This window comes from Saimiri boliviensis, chromosome 3 (assembly GCF_048565385.1).
Source record: "Saimiri boliviensis isolate mSaiBol1 chromosome 3, mSaiBol1.pri, whole genome shotgun sequence".
Classification (NCBI taxonomy): Eukaryota; Metazoa; Chordata; class Mammalia; order Primates; family Cebidae; genus Saimiri; species Saimiri boliviensis.
This window is the reverse complement of record NC_133451.1, coordinates 73035761-73053786: the sequence shown is the minus strand read 5'-3', so window position 1 is coordinate 73053786 and position 18026 is coordinate 73035761. Positions and strand designations below refer to the sequence as shown.

The 18026-nt window shown below is 36.4% G+C and overlaps 1 non-coding gene across 1 annotated transcript; it reads right to left on the bottom strand.

Annotated features, from left to right (window-relative positions):
• Positions 1–330: 330 nt before the first annotated feature.
• On the bottom strand, positions 331–465 carry LOC120363801 (small nucleolar RNA SNORA75). Its single transcript, XR_005579239.1, has one exon. It is a non-coding gene; the product is annotated as a small nucleolar RNA SNORA75 (small nucleolar RNA).
• Between the last annotated feature and the right edge of the window lie 17561 nt (positions 466–18026).

Below are 18026 nucleotides of genomic sequence, written 5' to 3'. Positions count from 1 at the left end.
TGACTTATTATTTACAAGGGAACTTCAAGAAGCTTAAACGTAAATTTTCATCAGACACAATGGAAGCCACAGGGTGGGAAGGGAGATAAAAAAGGGATGGACAACATAATCAAAGTTCTCAAAGGAAAAAAAAACCTTTCAACCAAGAATCCTATGTATAGCAAAGCTATATTTCCAAATTGAAAGTAGAAAAATGGCATTAAAAAATAAACAAAAAGTGTGCTAATTTGTTATTCATAACCTACCTTATAAGAAATCCTTAGGAAAGTTTTTAGACTAAAAGCAAGTGACCTCATTTTTTTTTCTTTGATTTTTAATTTTTTTTTACCAGAATATCTCACAAAACAGCCAAATATACCTCTGTAAAGACAGAAGGCAAAAGTAATGCTAGTTATGTGAATTCTCTCTTCTCATATGAATCCATAAGCTGCCACCAATAGAGAGAAAGAAGCTTAATGAGAAGTCTGACCTTATTTTTTGAATCCACATAGATAAACAAAGAGTACCTGTAAAGGTAATTATGTGATCACTAGAGTATAAACACATATTTCTTCTCTTAACTAATTTAAAAGGCAACTGGATGAAACAAAATAAAATGTATACAATAAATATAGAAACGTAATATATTTGCCAATATCAGCACAAAAGAAGTGGGTGGAAACACAGCTCAATTAGGCTAAGAAAGTAACTCCATATGGTGACTCAAATTTACAGAAACTAGTAGATCCAGAAATGATAAATAAAAAGGCGAGTATAACAAAAGTTATAAATATATACTTGCTCTCTTCTTCTTTAATTTCTTCTTCAAAATGCTTAAATTATATTAAGTAATAATTATAATCATGAAATGTTGAGCTGGGGCATTTATAGAATGAAATATGTATAATAATAGTACTACAAAAGAGGAAAGAGAATGGTGCTACAAGAATAACATTTCTCTATCATATTGAAATTTAGTTAGTGTAAATCTAAAGCTAATTCAAGCAAGATATTTGAAAATATTAGAGGCAAAAATATTCTAAAATTCACTGTGGTGATGGTTGCATATATCTTTAAATATACTAGAAACTATTGCATTGTCCACTTTAAATGGATGTATTGTATAGCATATGAATCTCAATAAAGCTGTTTTAAAACAAAGAAAAAAGATAATGTAGGTAAATTTGGTGATTCACTCAGGATGGTGGCAAAAACATTAAAGGAAAAATATTAGAGATAGCTTTAAGGAATAATCACAAATCTTCTTGGAAGACCAAGAGGTTTTTGCATAGTTTCAGTAGAAGTTTCAGCTGAAGGTAGTCTAAATCCTCTTTACCTCTAGTTGATAAGAAAAGCCAATAGCTAGGAAATGTGGGGGAGTTTATGTGAATAACTTGTTTACTCATATGGTCCTATAAACTAACCTTTGATCATTCCATATGGCTCTCTCAGGGGAAGGTCCACCAGGGATATTACCCACTAATGGTGTTTATCCAAAGACATTTGTCCTTTGATATACTGAATAAAAGCCTAGAGTAGGGGTTGCTTGAGGCTGGCAGCTGCTATCTCTTCACAGCACTCTACTCGAGTGTCTGCAAGTGGCCATGGATACCACAGCCTGCTCAAAACACTGAATACTGTGTGTGAGTGAATTTATTCATCTGTCATTAAGTTAGGGTCTACAGGACAGACCCCCACAAGTGGTGACTGGACAGGTAAATTTCTTTAAAAAATAATTTTATTGTATATTTTAGTAATATTTTCTTGCAGCTTTTGGAAGAGGCTCCTGATACGGGTGGTTTATTTGCTGTCATAGAGATGCTATATAGGGACAATACTAGATAGACAAAGTAAAATTTTATTCAATTCCTCTCTTCAAGCTTATTTATCTTTCCTATTTTTTCTTTTTTCCTATTCTGAAAAGAATGCTTGTTTCTTCCTTGCATTTACAGATTAGAAAAATTTGTCAGTGGATGAAATCTCTTGGTGATTTCTATAATCCATCCTTGCCAAAGGGAGTACTGATTTTACATGCTCTGCTTTTCATTTTTTCCTGGCTTACAAACTATTTCCTGCTTCAGTTCACTTTTGTGATGTAGAATTAGGAGGAAAATAACAGTAAAGACAAGAGGCATGAGTCTGCAATCAACAAGGGACCCATTTACCTAGTTTCCCAGGAACATTGAAGCCAGGGCAAGTTAGCAGCTGTAATATGTAAGAAAAGAGTAATTTGAAATGTATGGTGGTAGAATTCCATCATGAAATTCAATCAATTTAAGTAAAAAACTTGATCACTTATCTTGAAGTTAACTTTTAACTGATTGGATCTTTCAACTGATACCTTTCTGAGCCATTCTTTTCAAAGAAAAATGTGTGTCCAATAGACTCTCTACTAGTTTTCCATAAACCTGCTTCAAATCTTTTCCAACTGTTTTTCTTGTACTACATTTTGGACATTTAACCACTTTGTTCAAGTAGTACTTTTTCTTTCTTTTCGGATGAATAATGTTAACTTAATTCTAGCCAAAAAAAAAAAGAAGAGACAGTGTGAAATAGAGTAATTGAGTGAGAAATCTGTGTTTTAATATAGTTTTTACATAAATATCCTGGGTATCTTTGGACTATCTGTTTAAATTCTTTATCAAGTTTCTTACCTATTATATGAGGACAATTTGGTCAGGGTTGCCTGAATAGACATCAGCAGGTATATGAGCAACCAGAAATTTCATGCATAATTGTCTGAGGATATATATTTATTTTTTAAATTAACTAATTTTTAAATTGATGGATAAAAAGTATATATGTTTAACAAGTACAACAGGTTTTGAAATATGAATCCATTGTGAAATGGCTCAGTTGAGCTAGTGTACACATGCATTACCTTACATAGTTATTTTACAAAGAGAAAACTTAAAATCTATATTTTGGCAATTTTCAAGAATACAGTATGTTGTTAAACTATAGTTACCAAGTTGTACAAATGTTGTCTTGAATTTATTTATTCTAACTAAAATTTTGTATCTTTGGACCAACATCTTTTCAACCCAGTCCCCCTACCCAGAATCCCTGATCATCACCATGCTATTCTCTGTTTCTATGTGTTGAACTTTCAAAATCTTATAAAGAATTCAATCTACATGTAAGTGAGATCATGCAGTACTTGTCTTTCTGTGCAATGTTTGCTTGTATTTTTTTTAATCAAGAAAGAAATTGTGTAGCTTTCAAATGATTTTCCAGTAGGAAGATAATTTTCTTAAAAAGGCCAACAACCACAACAACAACAAAAAACAAACAAAAAACAAACTCTGAACTAAGTGTTCTAAGGTCTCTTTTAATTGTAAAATCATAATACCATTTACTATACTATATTTTTTCAGTCTTGAACATTATAAACTTTCTTACCTCTTGCCATATAAACAGGGATTATTTCTCAATTTATGCAATGTTGAGTTGACTATAAAAGAATTGGTTAAAAAATTATGAACTTCTTATTGGAATCTCCTGTGACTTATTTCTGTCTTTACACTCCTTCATTTACAAAGGATTTGTGATTGCTCATGTACGGGTATCACAAAAGAAGTACTACTTAGTTCTGTTTTGCTGTTTGTATATATCTGGTTTTTTTTTTTTTTTTTTCAGTGAAAGCATCTTAATAAAAAATACAATTTAGCTCCAAATGTTGAAGATAAGGAAATGAAACAAAAATGACCATTTCACTGACTTATGTAAGACCACACTTGCAGTCCTGAGTTGTCCTAGAATCAGTACTCATTCCATCAGTCTTTCTGGTCCATCTAGGCCTTGTTTTGCATTCTGCTGAGTTCGATCTTATACTTGGATAGTCATTAACTATATTGTCAGAAAAAGTAGAAGACAGTGGAAAATATGATAATATAATTCACTTTCAGTAGTGGGATGATATGAGAAAAAAAGATTGATTTCAAAAGCATTTCTTTGAAGTTGTTTCATATCTGGTGAAGTGGTAATTTAAATGAATCTTCTCTATTGACTGATACCATATTATACTTGTTAAGCCAGAAAGCATAGACTGATTTTAGTCACAATTAAACTATAATTCTTATCTTTAGTGTCTTGACAAACAGTTTTCCTACAGATATTTGGGATATGACTCAATATACAAAATAAGTAGGGAAAGTAGAAAGATCATTTTATGTGTAATGGTAATACATTGGTGCAAAAGTATTGCAGTTTTTGTCATTGCTTAATGATATACCTTATATTCATTACCTTATAGTCATTGCTATACCTTATATGCCATCACTGAATGGCAAAAACTGCAGTTACTTTTGCACCAACCTAAATAAATGCAGAGAACACACTTTTATTTTCCTTCGTGTCTATGGTTTAATAAAAATGACCTCAAAGTTTGAAGACCTTTATTTTTCCCAGGTAAAATCTAGCCTGGTGAGTTGTGCAGAAAATTAAAATGCATTTCTCCAGTGAGACATTTTAGGAAAATATACTGTTTGAACCTTGTTTATAGGGTACGAGGGAGTGTTTTTCCAGATTGTTGTTTCTGATACAAGCAAGAAGCACTCATAAAAGAACAATCCACATACATAAGTAACTTTTACATGACCAGCTGTGAAAGGATGTAGAAAATTTAAAATACTCCTGGTGGTTTAAAAGAGCATATCAGTCAGTGTTCTGCCAGGAAAACCAAAACAGAACAATTTTATTTTATAAAATAAAATAAATTTTTTAAGTCCCTCAAACAGAAGAATTTCAATACAAGGATTGTTGATACACATCATGGAGGAACTGAGAAGCCTAAGGTTGAGGCAACTCAAAGATTGGCCACAGCAGGAAGCCCTTACCTTCTTAATGGATAGATAAATCACAAGAAGAGATGTTATCACCAGAAGCAAGAAACTGGGACATCTGGTGAGAGGTAGAGCCATGGCACAAACTGCCTGGCAGGAGCTGCCACTGTGGGTGAAATGCAATCGCTGCAGGAATAGCCGCTGCAAGCAGAAACATCCAGCTTCTCTCCTCCTTCTTCCTAATTTTCCATTAATTTCTCCTGTTAATAAACTTATTAGAAAACCAGAAAGTAGAAAGCCTGAGAAATGTAGACTAATATTAAAGAGGGCAGAGCACGGAAAGACTGGTTACTGAGTCTAAGAGTAGATAGGCAGAAAGGAAATACTGGAGGGCCTATCTATGTAGAAACAATGCCGAATGCTAAAACATTTGATGACAACATTAAAAAAATTTAAACCTAATGTCCAAAATTATTCAGATGAAAACTAAAACAGAAGTTAAGACATGAGAAATGTCTCTGGTTGGAAAGGATATGGGTGCAGAAATCAAGAAGGTGGAGATGAGATAGAACTTGTGACTTGATTTGATCAGGAGAGAAAGAAGGGAGATATTAGAGGGGAGAGGCATAGAATAAGAATAGGCAAACCTAAAAATGTCCTAAAGTATGAGATGAGGGTTGAGAAGGAAGGAAGTAGGAGGTGTGGTCAGCAAGAAGAACTGAAAAATAATTCTTTCCTCTTCCCTTCCCTCTTCCATCCTTACTTCCTTTCTCTACTAAATCAACAAATGTTCATAGAACACCTTTTATTTGCCTGGTACCTATTGTAGCCTATAGAAGGTACAAGATGTACAGTGGCAAACAAAAAGGTGTATGTCTTGCCCTTGAAGAGTTTACAGTTTAGATATAGCCAAATAGAAATAGAAAAGAAATAAAAAATTAATCAGTAAACAAATAATGTAATTTCAAATTGTGAAAAGGGTATAGAGAAAATAAACAGGGTGAAGTCAAACAAAATATGTTCAGTAATAAGAAGGAGGCCAGTGCTTTGACCCCTTAGGCATCAAATGTTAATATTTTGATCATATTTCCTAAATTGTCTGAATCATCAGAATTGTCTATTTTGGAAAAATCAGATTCATGATGAATCTTCTGCCAACAACTGTTCAGGAACAATGTTAACATCACACGCCTCCAAAAGAAGTCTTGCAACTCTTAGCTATCCTTCCAGCCCCCCCACCCCCACCCCCTCCCAAGCCCTAAGCAACTACTAATCTACTTTCTGCTTTCTGTCTCTATAGGTTTTCTTGTTCTGACATTTTATATAAACTGAGTCATATAAGTCTTTTCTTTCATGACTGGCTTTTTTGACTTAGCATAATGTTTTTAAGATTCATTCATGTTATGAATCATATATCATTCTTTTACTTAGCATGTTTTTAAGATTCATCCATGTTGTGGCATATATCAGTACTTCGTTATTTTTCATGGCTAAAAAATATTTCACTTTATTCATTGATAGACATTATTTCAACTATATGGCTGCTATAAGTGTTTGGTACAAGTTATGTTTTTATTGTTGGACATATGCTTAGGAGTAGAATAATCAGGTCATATGGTAACCTATGTTTAACACATTTGAGGATCTGTTGGACTGGTATCCAGGGTGTTTGCCCTATTTTATATTCCTATCAGCAGTGTATGAGAGTACAAATTTCTTCATATTTTTATCAGCAATTGAGAATTACTATATTTTGTAAATAGAAATACCACTACTAAAAACACAATCCTATAAATAGAATGATGTCTTTTGTTTGCAAAGTTGATATACTAGAGCAATGTAAAAATAATAATAAAAGCAAAGTATTACATGGCAAAGTTATCTCAGGGTAAATGCTGCAGCCACAGGCACTGTCAGTGAGTACTTTGGGGGCAAATGGGAAAAGGACTGAGAAGAAAAATTTAACAAATTTAACTTGAGAGGCCAGAATAATAGTAATGCCATCAATAAAGGAAAAGAAGCAGATTGACAGGGGGAAAGAATCGGTTTTGAACAGTCTTTAAGATGATATCTGTTGAAGACAACTGGTGATTTAGAAAAGTGATGCAGCCGATTCTGATGTGATGGATCCATTTGCAAAGTTGATAAGAAAAAGCTGGGCATAGTCAGGGTATTCTTACACAATGAAGTTCATAATATGCTTTCAGAGCAATGACAGACAAAATAAAAGATTGGATTGTTCTCATTCAATATGGTAATTTATTATTCTTTAATTTTTCCAATCTTTTCACAATTTCCACTTAAGCTGGAGAAATTTGTTACTAGATTCTCAGATATTATTCCTGGAACCTAGCAATACTCAAACTCTTTACTGATGATTGGGTTATTTGAATTGTGTAGATCTCTGAGAAGGTGAAGATACCTTTCAGAAATATTTGGGCACTGAGTCTTTCTTTCCTTGGATGGTATGTGGCCTTGTACATGCTGAATTTAATAAAATAAATAAAAATGTAATCTGTTAACATTCATTTAAGTAAAAGTGCATAGATTAGGAAACTGTAGCAGACACTGTTAGTACACAATCCATCTCCCATTGGGTTTCTTTGCCATTGTCATACATGTAAGCTCCCAGTCAGCTTTCACTCCTAACAGCCAACAGCTGTGTCTCTTGGTAGGCAGATGCTTTCAGACTTTCAGATTCCACTTTTTTACATGCATGGAGATCTAAAATTGCCTAGGAATTTACTCCTCTACCTCACTATCATGAGTGGTGTATAAGCAATGTCTAGTCAAAGATAAATAACTCAATCCTCTTGCCATTTGACTTAGGAGGACTGACAAATGACCCACATTATCTCCAGAGCTCCCCTATGAGATTAAAAAGGTTTTCTTTAAAATTTTATTGTGATAAGAACCACTTCACATGATATCTACCCTCTTATCAAATATTTTAAGTGTAAAATGTATTATTGATGCTTCATATAGGACAGAATCCAACTTCTCCATGAAACATAGCATGACTTGGCACTCATGCCTGGCCTCTTTTCCTTCCTGATCCCATTTCCCATTTTCCTACTTCTCAGAACAATTTTTCCTGGGAACACTTCCTACTAAAACACTTTAACATGAATCCTCATTTCAGAGCCTAAAACTAACCCAAGTCAGATTTGTTAGTCTTTTTATTTGCTGCTGTAATAGGTAACCACAAACTTCGTGTCTTAAAATAACACAGATTTATTAACTTATAGGTCTGAAGTCCAATATGGGTTAAAACCAATTCACTGGACTAATACCAAGGTGTTTCAGAAGTACATTCCTCTTACAAGACTCTGGTGGGAAAAGTGTTTCATTGCCTTTATGGCATTCCCAAGGCCAAGCATATTTCTTAGTTCATCACCTTTTTCTCTATCTTCAAAACCAGCAAAGGGTGGTAGATTTTATGACACACCACTCTGACTTCCTCTTCTGCATCCCACTTTCAGTTTAAAGCCCCTGTGTGATTACATTGAGCCTACCTGGATAATCTAGGCCAATCTCCTTATCTTCAATCAGCAGATGAGCAACTTTAATTCTGTTACCCTAATGCTCCTTTGCCAGGATACTTAACATAGTCACAGGTTCTGGGGATGAGGACATAGACATATTTAGGGATGAGGACTCCTAATTCTGCCTATAGCAGTCAATAAACCCCAAATATAAAAGACTTGTCATACCACAAATTAGATTATTATCTCGTATCAGACATTATCCTATTCTGGAAAAAGTGTTGGCTTCTGCCTTTTTAGGGAGATATAGGCCTAGGAAAATTCATATCAAGAGAAGTTACATCTGTTTCTAACTTGCTTCAGTTAATTATTTATGTCCTTGACTAATGAAATCAGGAGTTTAATCTGTTTATATCTGGGGAGGGTGGAGAAATCTCTACTTGCCAATCTACAACCAAACACAAAAAACCAAGAAATTCAGCAATAATTTTTCCAACTTGGAAATTAAGGATTAAAAGCATGAGCAATGTTGTTTGCTAATGATTTCCATTTTGATCCTAGTATTCAAGAAGAGACTGGGTGTTACTGCTTAAGGATAATGCAATAAGAATTAAAAGTATGATAGGGATTAGGCTAGAGTATGTCTAAGATAAATTCTGTGATATGTTTTATTATTGCAATTATATCAACACAGGGAAGTCAGCAGAGATTTGGGAACTGTCTTTATATCACAGTATAACTCAGCCAAATCACCATTAGCAGGGCAGTTACCGGAGACTGTATCTGCAGCAGAAGCTGCCCACATTCTGACTAATGAAATAATAAAAACAAATTGGAGAAGGATGGAATTCGGAGTCACCTTACAAAGGAAGCATTGATATGTCCAGTAATGTTTGAAAAACTCTTCTTGGGGGACACAGGTAAGGTGCACAAAGCCATGAATTAAGTGCTCATGTGAAAAATGATTTTAGAAGCCAGAAGAAGATGGATGTTTAAATATGCTTATGCTATTTTATTTGAAGCCAAAAAAGGAGACAGTAGAATTGTTTGTCATATCTGAACTGTTGCTGAGAAACTAAGAAAGGTATTTCCAAAGTAGGATGCCAGCTAACGCTGAAAAACCTTGGAGGCTGCTTGCCAAGACTGTAAACTCCATTTGTCACAGAGCCTGTGTAGTACAGAGTTTCTTCTAAATTTATCTTCTCCATTTGTTTTTGTCATAGAATTATAAACAATGTGAGGTTAGACACATGAAATTGCTATATGTATTGCTTCTTTTAGCTCTGTTAGAAGCAGCTTTGTTTAATATCAACTGCACTGTTAAAATCTAGGAGGACTCAGATTCCATTAGATCCTAAAGTTTTAAGGTTAGGGATGATGTATTTTTCTTTTCTGTATGCTCTAAATTGTCCCACTTATTGGCTATTTCATACTAGATATTAAGTACTAGCTCAGACTTGTGAGCAAATGAATGACTGTGGGTGAAAAAAATAATTTACTGACTAAAGTATCAATATAAACATGTTGCTTCAGTTTTATAAAATAGGATATTGAGAAAATATGGTATAATACAGCCAGATAAAATTGTTGATATTTTAATATTCTTGATCTATAGAAATGATAGATTTTTTTGTGGTTCAAATGAATAGATCCCTAGTTGGTGGGTCAACTGTCATCCCTCCCTCCAAATATTATATTCAAAATAAATGATATTTATTAGGTCCCTGTGAAGGACTAAGTATTCAGATATGCTTTTCTATGTTATCTTATTTAATCTGTAAAACAACCCTATAAGAGACAAAATTCTAAAATGTCCTCCAAGATCGCCACTTTCTGGTGTACATTTTAATACATTATCCCTAGGACTGTGAATCTCATAGACTTTTAAAAAATTCTTGTAATTAGTTAAAAAGGGAGATTATCTGGGTGGGCCTGACCTAATCTCATGAACCCTTTAAATCTGGCATTAGAGGTCAGACACAAGAAAGTCAGAGATTTGAAGCATTTGAGAGTTTGATGTGAGACAGACCCTCTGTTGCTAGCTTTGCAGATGGAAGTGCCACGTGGCAAGAAACCATGGGCAGCTTCTGGGTGTTAAGAGTGGTCCTAAGCTAATAGCCAGCAGGAAATCTACAACAACAAAAAAGAATTATTCCAACAGTGCTTTGAAGAGGGCCCTGAGCCACAGATGAGAATCCTAGACCCAGTGGACATCTAGGTTTCAGCCCTGTGAGACTCTAAGCAGAGAAACCAGTCATGATGTTTCCCCCATCTTGTAATCTACAAAAGCTGAGAGATGTTAAATCTGTGTGGTCTTATACCCCTAAGCTTACAATATTGGTTACGCAGGAATAGAAAATAAACATAAACTGCTATTGTTTGAATGTTGTTTCCTCCAAAACTTCTGTGAAGATTTGTCATTATAGCAGTAGTTAAGAGGTGGGACCTTTGAGAGGTGATTAGGCTATGAGGGCTTCATCCTCATGGGTGGGATCCGTGTTGGGATCAAAGGGTAAGTTTGGCCTTCTCTTGCTCTCTGGCTCTCCAGTGTGCTTCCTTGGCCCTTCTTCTTGCTCTTTGCTATAAGATGATGCAGCAATAAGGCCCTTGCAAAATGCTGGAAATTTGATCCTAAACTTCCCAGCCTCCAGAATTGTATTACAAAAAATAAATTTCTATAAGTTATTCTGTCTCAGGTATTCTGTCATGGCAACATAACTTAAGTAGTTATAATCCAAATGTTGGTAGAAATACGGACAATAAAGGCCATTCTGATGAGATCACAGATGAAAATGAGGAACAACATTTTGGAAATTGGAGGAAAGATCATTCTTGTTACAGTGGCAAAGAACTTAGATGAGTTGTTGCAGTCCCTTAGGACTTTTTGGAAGGCAGAATTTAAAAGCAGTGAACTAGGATATCTGGCAGAGGAAATATCGAAGCAGCAAAGCATTTAGAGTGCTGAGTGCATTCTTTTAATCACATATAGGAAAATGAGAGAAGAGAGAAAGTAATTAAAGACAGAGTTTATAGTGATTGGCAGAATTATCAACCTACCCTTGCTGAGTCTGTCCTACGGACTCTGGCCAAGCGACAGATGAAAGAAGTACTCAGATGCAGGTATTCAGTGAAAGAGTGCTAGGTAACTTCCCAGAGAGTGAGCAGTCTTGATAAACTGGTGCTGCTCAGTTTTACTCCATACTCAGGACAGACATAATGCTGAAAGCCTGGAGCCAACACAATCTGTGGGTAATCAACATTGTTGTCCCCCTTTCAGGGAGCAGTCATGCATGTGGATAAGCAAAGGTTGGTTTTAGGATAACATGAGTAAGCAAGCTATTTAGATAAACTCCTCTACATTCCCTTGTAGCTACTCCTTGCCCTTCACCTGAGGGTAAGAACAGTTGCCTTCAGCTCATTCTTCCCTGAAGTTTTGCAAAACCTCTTGGCCTTCCAACTTTCCAAGAAAGTTTGCATCTTTCCTATAATTTCTCCCACCACCCTGACTGATCTCCTACATCTCCCCACCCTTTGTGTGTGTGTGTGTGTGTCACATTTTGTTGATTGAAGGGTACAGATGTGTGCAGCAACAGGTTTGTCAGGTGCACCAATTATAACTCATGCTCCAGCTTTGCATCCTAGAATTAGTAAAGAATATGAGATAAACATGAGTATAATTAGTAATATTTTCCATCAGGGAGTGACATGTAATGTTACTTGTAACCTCATTCCAACATATATCATCAATGAGGGACCCCACTGGGGGTGTGTCGATCCTTCCTAGCTAAGCAGTCATGTTGTTAGAGGCTGGGAAAGGAGTATCTGCCCAGGTTACATGGCAGGAGAAAGGCAGATCCAGAAGATGGGCTCAACAGAGTGTAGCAGGTACAGGTAGCAACCAAAATGAGATAATAAAAAATGAACAAATTATCTGGAGTAAATGGTGTTTATATTTGGAGCAGGATTCTCTCAGCCTCCTTAGTTGTCTTCTTCAGCATCCCCTAGGTGATGTTTGGGGCTTGTGCCATCTGAGGAATTTGCATTGTCTGGGGCTGTGAGTTCTGCAGGTTCATTTCCTTCATTCCTGGTACTGGGTGGGGTCCTAGCCATGCCAGTAAGGTTTGCTGCATTGTACTGGAACTCAAAGAGGGCCTGAAGGGTTTGAACACAAGCATATCCTCTTCCTTGTGTTAGCAAATCATTTGGACCATATCACACATTACTATTTATATCTCTCCATAAAACTGCGGGGTTTATGTCTTGAAAGGTTTTAGTGAAGTACTTTTCTATAACTGATTGAAATTTGTCATTTAAATTTAAGAAATTAATGGTAAATCGGGCTTGTGCTAGTAATGTCGCAGGATCCTTACTCATATTCCCCCCATTTTTTGTTTTCTGAGCATATTTTTATGGGTGGAGTGGGCACATTCTACTATGGCCTGTCCTTGGGGATTATATGGGATACCTGTGGAACATTGGATGTTCCATGTGTGAGAAATTTGTTGAAATTGTGAGCTAGCATATGCCAGACCATTATCAGTTTTAATTTTTATAGGTTACCCTATAAATGAAAAAATTAAAAGAAGAGGTTTAGTAATATGTCAGGTAGACTCTCCAAGAAGAGCATGTGCACTAATTAGGTGAGAACTGGCATCAGTGAATACATGTACATATTTTAGTTTTCCAAATTCAGGGACGTGTGCAACATCTGTTTGTCATAACTGATAGGTTCTAGTCCTCTAGGTTTAACACCCGTACATGGAAGGGACATGCCTGTGAGCTGGCAATCTGGGCATTGCAGGATAATTTGTTTAGCTAGTCTCTGGGTAAGTTGAAATTGTTTAGTTAAGTTTCTCCAATTTTGGTGGAAAAATGGTTGCGATTTGGTGGCTTGATCAAGCAGTGATGTCATAACTAGCAGGTCTGCTTGATCATTGCCATAAGCCAGTGGGACAGGCAGTGAGCTGTTGGCTCAAATATGTGTGATAAAAATAGGATGTGTATGTTGTCTAGCAATTGCTGAAGATGAAGAAAAAGGGCACACAGATTGGGCTCAAGAGTAGACTTAATGAGGCTGTCTCAAGGTTCTGCAACAAATAAACTGAGTAAGCAGAGTCATTAACAATATTGATAGACTGAGCAGAAAAGATTCCAGGGCCAATATTAAGGCTTCAACCTCAGCTCTTTGAGTACTAGTAAATTCAGAATGAGTGATAGACTTATGCAGTCTCTACCAAATATCCACTTTTCCATTTTTACCAGGGCTGTCAGTAAACAATGTTAAAGCATTAGGTATGGGGGAGTGAACTGCTTTTGTAGGCAAAACCACAGGAGTACGAGATAAGAACTGAAGAAGTCAGCAGAAAGGACATATTCTATATGGCCTGCATAATCAGAGTGTTATCTGAAGATCTAGAGACAGGGGCAAGACTGCTTTGAATTGCTTTTTACTCAAGGGAATTCTTTTTTTTTTTTTCTTATTTTATTTTATTTTATTGCATTTTAGGTTTTGGGGTACATGTGATGAACGTGCAAGATTGTTGCATAGGTACACACTTGGCAGTGTGGTTTGCTGCCTTCCGTCCCCTCACCTGTATCTGTCATTTATCCCCATGCGATCTCTTCCCACTTCCCCACCCCCCGCCCCTCCCCCATTTCCCCCCAACGGACCCCAGTGTGTAGTGCTCCCCTCCCGGTGTCCATGTGTTCTCATTGTTCAACACCCACCTATGAGTGAGAATATACGGTGTTTGATTTTCTGCTCTTGTGTCAGTTTGCTGAGAATGATGGTTTACAGGTTCATCCATGTCCCTACAAAGGACGTGAACTCATCGTTTTTGATGGCTGCGTAATATTCCATGGTGTATATGTACCACATTTTCCCTATCCAGTCTATCATCGTTGGGCATTTGGGTTGGTTCCAGGTCTTTGCTATTGTAAACAGTGCTGCAATGAACATTCGTGTGCACGTGTCCTTGTAGTAGAATGATATATAATCCTTTGGATATATACCCAGTAATGGGATAGCTGGGTCAAATGAGATTTCTATTTTTAGGTCCTTGAGGAATCGCCACACTGTCTTCCACAATGGTTGAATTAATTTACATTCCCACCAACAGTGTAAAAGTGTTCCTATTTCTCCACATCCTCTCCAGCATCTGTTGTTTCCTGATTTTTTAATGATCGCCATTCTAATTGGTGTGAGATGGTATCTCAATGTGGTTTTGATTTGCATTTCTCTGATGACCAGTGATGATGAGCATTTTTTCATATGTTTGTTGGCCTCCTGTATGTCTTCTTTTGTAAAGTATCTGTTCATATCCTTCACCCATTTTTGAATAGGCTTGTTTGTTTTTTTCTTGTAGATCTGCTTTAGTTCTTTGTAAATTCTGGATATCAGCCCCTTGCCAGATGGGTAGGCTGCAAAAATTTTTTCCCATTCTGTTGGTTGCCGATTCACTCTACTGACTGTTTCTTTGCCGTGCAGAAGCTGTGGAGTTTGATTAGGTCCCATTTGTCTATTTTGGCTTTTGTTGCCATTGCTTTCGGCGTTTTGGTCATGAAGTCCTTGCCTACACCTATGTCCTGAATGGTTTTGCCTAGATTTTCTTCTAAGATTTTTATGGTAATAGGTCTGATGTTTAAGTCTTTAATCCATCTGGAGTTAATTTTGGTGTAAGGTGTCAGGAAGGCGTCCTGTTTCTGCTTTCTGCACATGGCTAGCCAGTTTTCCCAACACCATTTATTAAACAGGGAGTCCTTTCCCCATTGCTTGTTTTTGTCAGGTTTGTCGAAGATCAGATGGTTGTGGGTATGTTGTATTTCCTCTGAGACCTCTGTTCTGTTCCATTGGTCTATATTTCTGTTTTGGTACCAGTACCATGCTGTTTTGATTACTGTAGCCTTGTAGTATAGTTTGAAGTCCAGTAGTGTGATGCCTCCTGCTTTGTTCTTTTTGCTTAGAATTGACTTGGCTATGCGGGCTCTCTTTTGGTTCCATATGAAGTTTAAGGTGTTTTTTTCCAGTTCTGTGAAGAAGGTCATTGGTAGCTTGATGGGAATAGCGTTGAATCTGTAAATTACTTTGGGCAGTATGGCCATTTTCACGATGTTGATTCTTCCTAACCATGAACATGGAATGTTTCTCCATCTGTTTGTATCCTCTCTTATTTCGTTGAGCAATGGCTTGTAGTTCTCCTTGAAGAGGTCCTTTACGTTCCTTGTTAGTTGTATTCCTAGATACTTTATTCTCTTTGTAGCAATTGTGAATGGCAGTTCGTTCTTGATTTGGCTCTCTTGAAGTCTATTACTGGTGTATAGGAATGCTTGAGATTTTTGCACGTTGATTTTGTATCCTGAGACTTTGCTGAAGTTGTTTATCAGTTTCAGGAGATTTTGGGCTGAGATGATGGGGTCTTCCAGATATACAATCATGTCATCTGCAAATAGAGACAATTTGATTTCCTCCTTTCCAATTTGGATACCCTTTATTTCTTTTTCTTGCCTGATTGCTCTGGCTAGAACTTCCAGTACTATATTGAATAGGAGTGGTGAGAGAGGGCACCCATGTCTAGTGCCAGATTTCAAAGGGAATGCTTCCAGTTTTTGCCCATTCAGTATGATATTGGCTGTTGGTTTGTCGTAAATAGCTTTTATTGTTTTGAGATACGTTCCGTCAATATCTAGTTTATTGAGGGTTTTTAGCATAAAGCGTTGTTGAATTTTGTCAAAAGCCTTCTCTGCATCAATTGAGATAATCATGTGGTTTTTGTCTTTGGTTCTGTTTATGTGGTGAATTACGTTTATGGACTTGCGTATGTTGAACCAGCCTTGCATCCCCAGGATGAATCCTACTTGATCATGGTGGATGAGCTTTTTGATATGCTGTTGCAATCGGTTTGCCAGTATTTTATTGAAGATTTTTGCATCTATGTTCATCATGGATATTGGCCTGAAATTTTCTTTTCTTGTTGAGTCTCTGCCGGGTTTTGGTATCAGGATGATGTTTGTCTCGTAAAATGATTTGGGAAGGATTCCCTCTTTTTGGATTGTCTGGAATAGTTTCAGAAGGAATGGTATCAGCTCCTCTTTGTATGTCTGGTAGAATTCAGCTGTGAACCCATCTGGACCTGGGCTTTTTTTGGGTGGTAGACTCTTTATTGCTGCCTCAACTTCAGACCATGTTATTGGTCTATTCAGGGTTTTGGCTTCTTCCAGGTTTAGGCTTGGGAGGTTGCAGGTGTCCAGGAATTTATCCATTTCTTCCAGGTTTACTAGTTTATGTGCATAGAGTTGTTTGTAATAATCTCTGATGATGGTTTGGATTTCTGTGGAATCTGTGGTGATATCCCCTTTATCATTTTTATTGCATCAATTTGGTTATTCTCTCTTTTCTTTTTTATTAATCTGGCTAGTGGTCTGTCTATTTCGTTGATCTTTTCAAAGAACCAGCTCCTGGATTTATTGATTTTTTGAAGAGTTTTTTGTGTCTCTATTTCCTTCAGTTCTGCTCTGATCTTAGTTATTTCCTGTCTTCTGCTAGGTTTTGAGTTTTTTTGATCTTGCTCCTCTAGCTCTTTCAATTTTGATGATAGGGTGTCAATTTTAGATCTCTCCTTTCTTCTCATGTGGGCACTCATTGCTATATATTTTCCTCTAGAGACTGCTTTAAATGTGTCCCAGAGATTCTGGTATGTTGTGTCTTCGTTCTCATTGGTTTCGAAGAACATCTTTATTTCTGCCTTCATTTCATTGTTTATCCAGTCAACATTCAAGAGCAAGTTGTTCAGTTTCCGTGAAGCTGTGCGGTTCTGAGTTAGTTTCTGCATTCTGAGTTCTAAGTCGATTGCACTGTGGTCTGAGAGACTGTTTGTTATGATTTCTGTTCTTTTGCATTTGCTGAGGAGTGATTTATTGCCAATTATGTGGTCAATTTACTCAAGGGAATTCTTATGACATCAGGGTTATAACCTAGCAACAGAGTGCATCATCTGCAGCCCATATAGATGACTTTATTAACTAGCTGGATATAAGGAGATAGTGTTTTAGTCCTGGTATGTGAGCAAAAAACCCATTCTCAGCATCACAGCCCTGGGACCATCTATCCTATTAATTCTGCTGGGGAATGTTTAGTAGGAAAAACAAACAATTGGACTGAATATTATGGGTCTATGTGATCTAGTTTCCTCAGAGAAATAGCTTGCTGTGTTTCTGCAATTTCCATTTTTGCTGCAGGAGTTAAATACCTAGGAGAGTCTAGGATTAAAAAAAAAAAAAGGGTTTGTAATTTATCAGTAGATATGCCCAAGGTGAGGTGAAGCCAATTAATATTGTTCAGTAATTTTTGATAATCATTTAATGTATGTAAGTTGCTAGTATTTAATTTAACCTTTCAAGGCTTTACTGATCAGGAAGTTAGTATGTATCCATGATATTCCTTTTTCAGGTGCTATGATTAAACCTCTTAACTATGTATTCCTTTGGACAGAGGCATATGAACTTAAAAGTACTGGCTCCTTTGGGGATGCTAGTAAAATATCATCCATAAAATGAATAATCTTGCAATTAGGAAATTCTTTTTAACTAGGGAGAAAAGCCTGATGGACATGATACTGACGTATAATAGGACTATTCAACATTCCTTGAGCAAGTACTTTCTAGAGAAATTGGCAGGCTGACCTTTCATTATTGATAGCTGGTATTGTAAACACAGATTTTTATCTATCCTGTTCTGCAAAGGAAATAGTATAAAAGCAGTCAATAATGACTATAGGCCAAT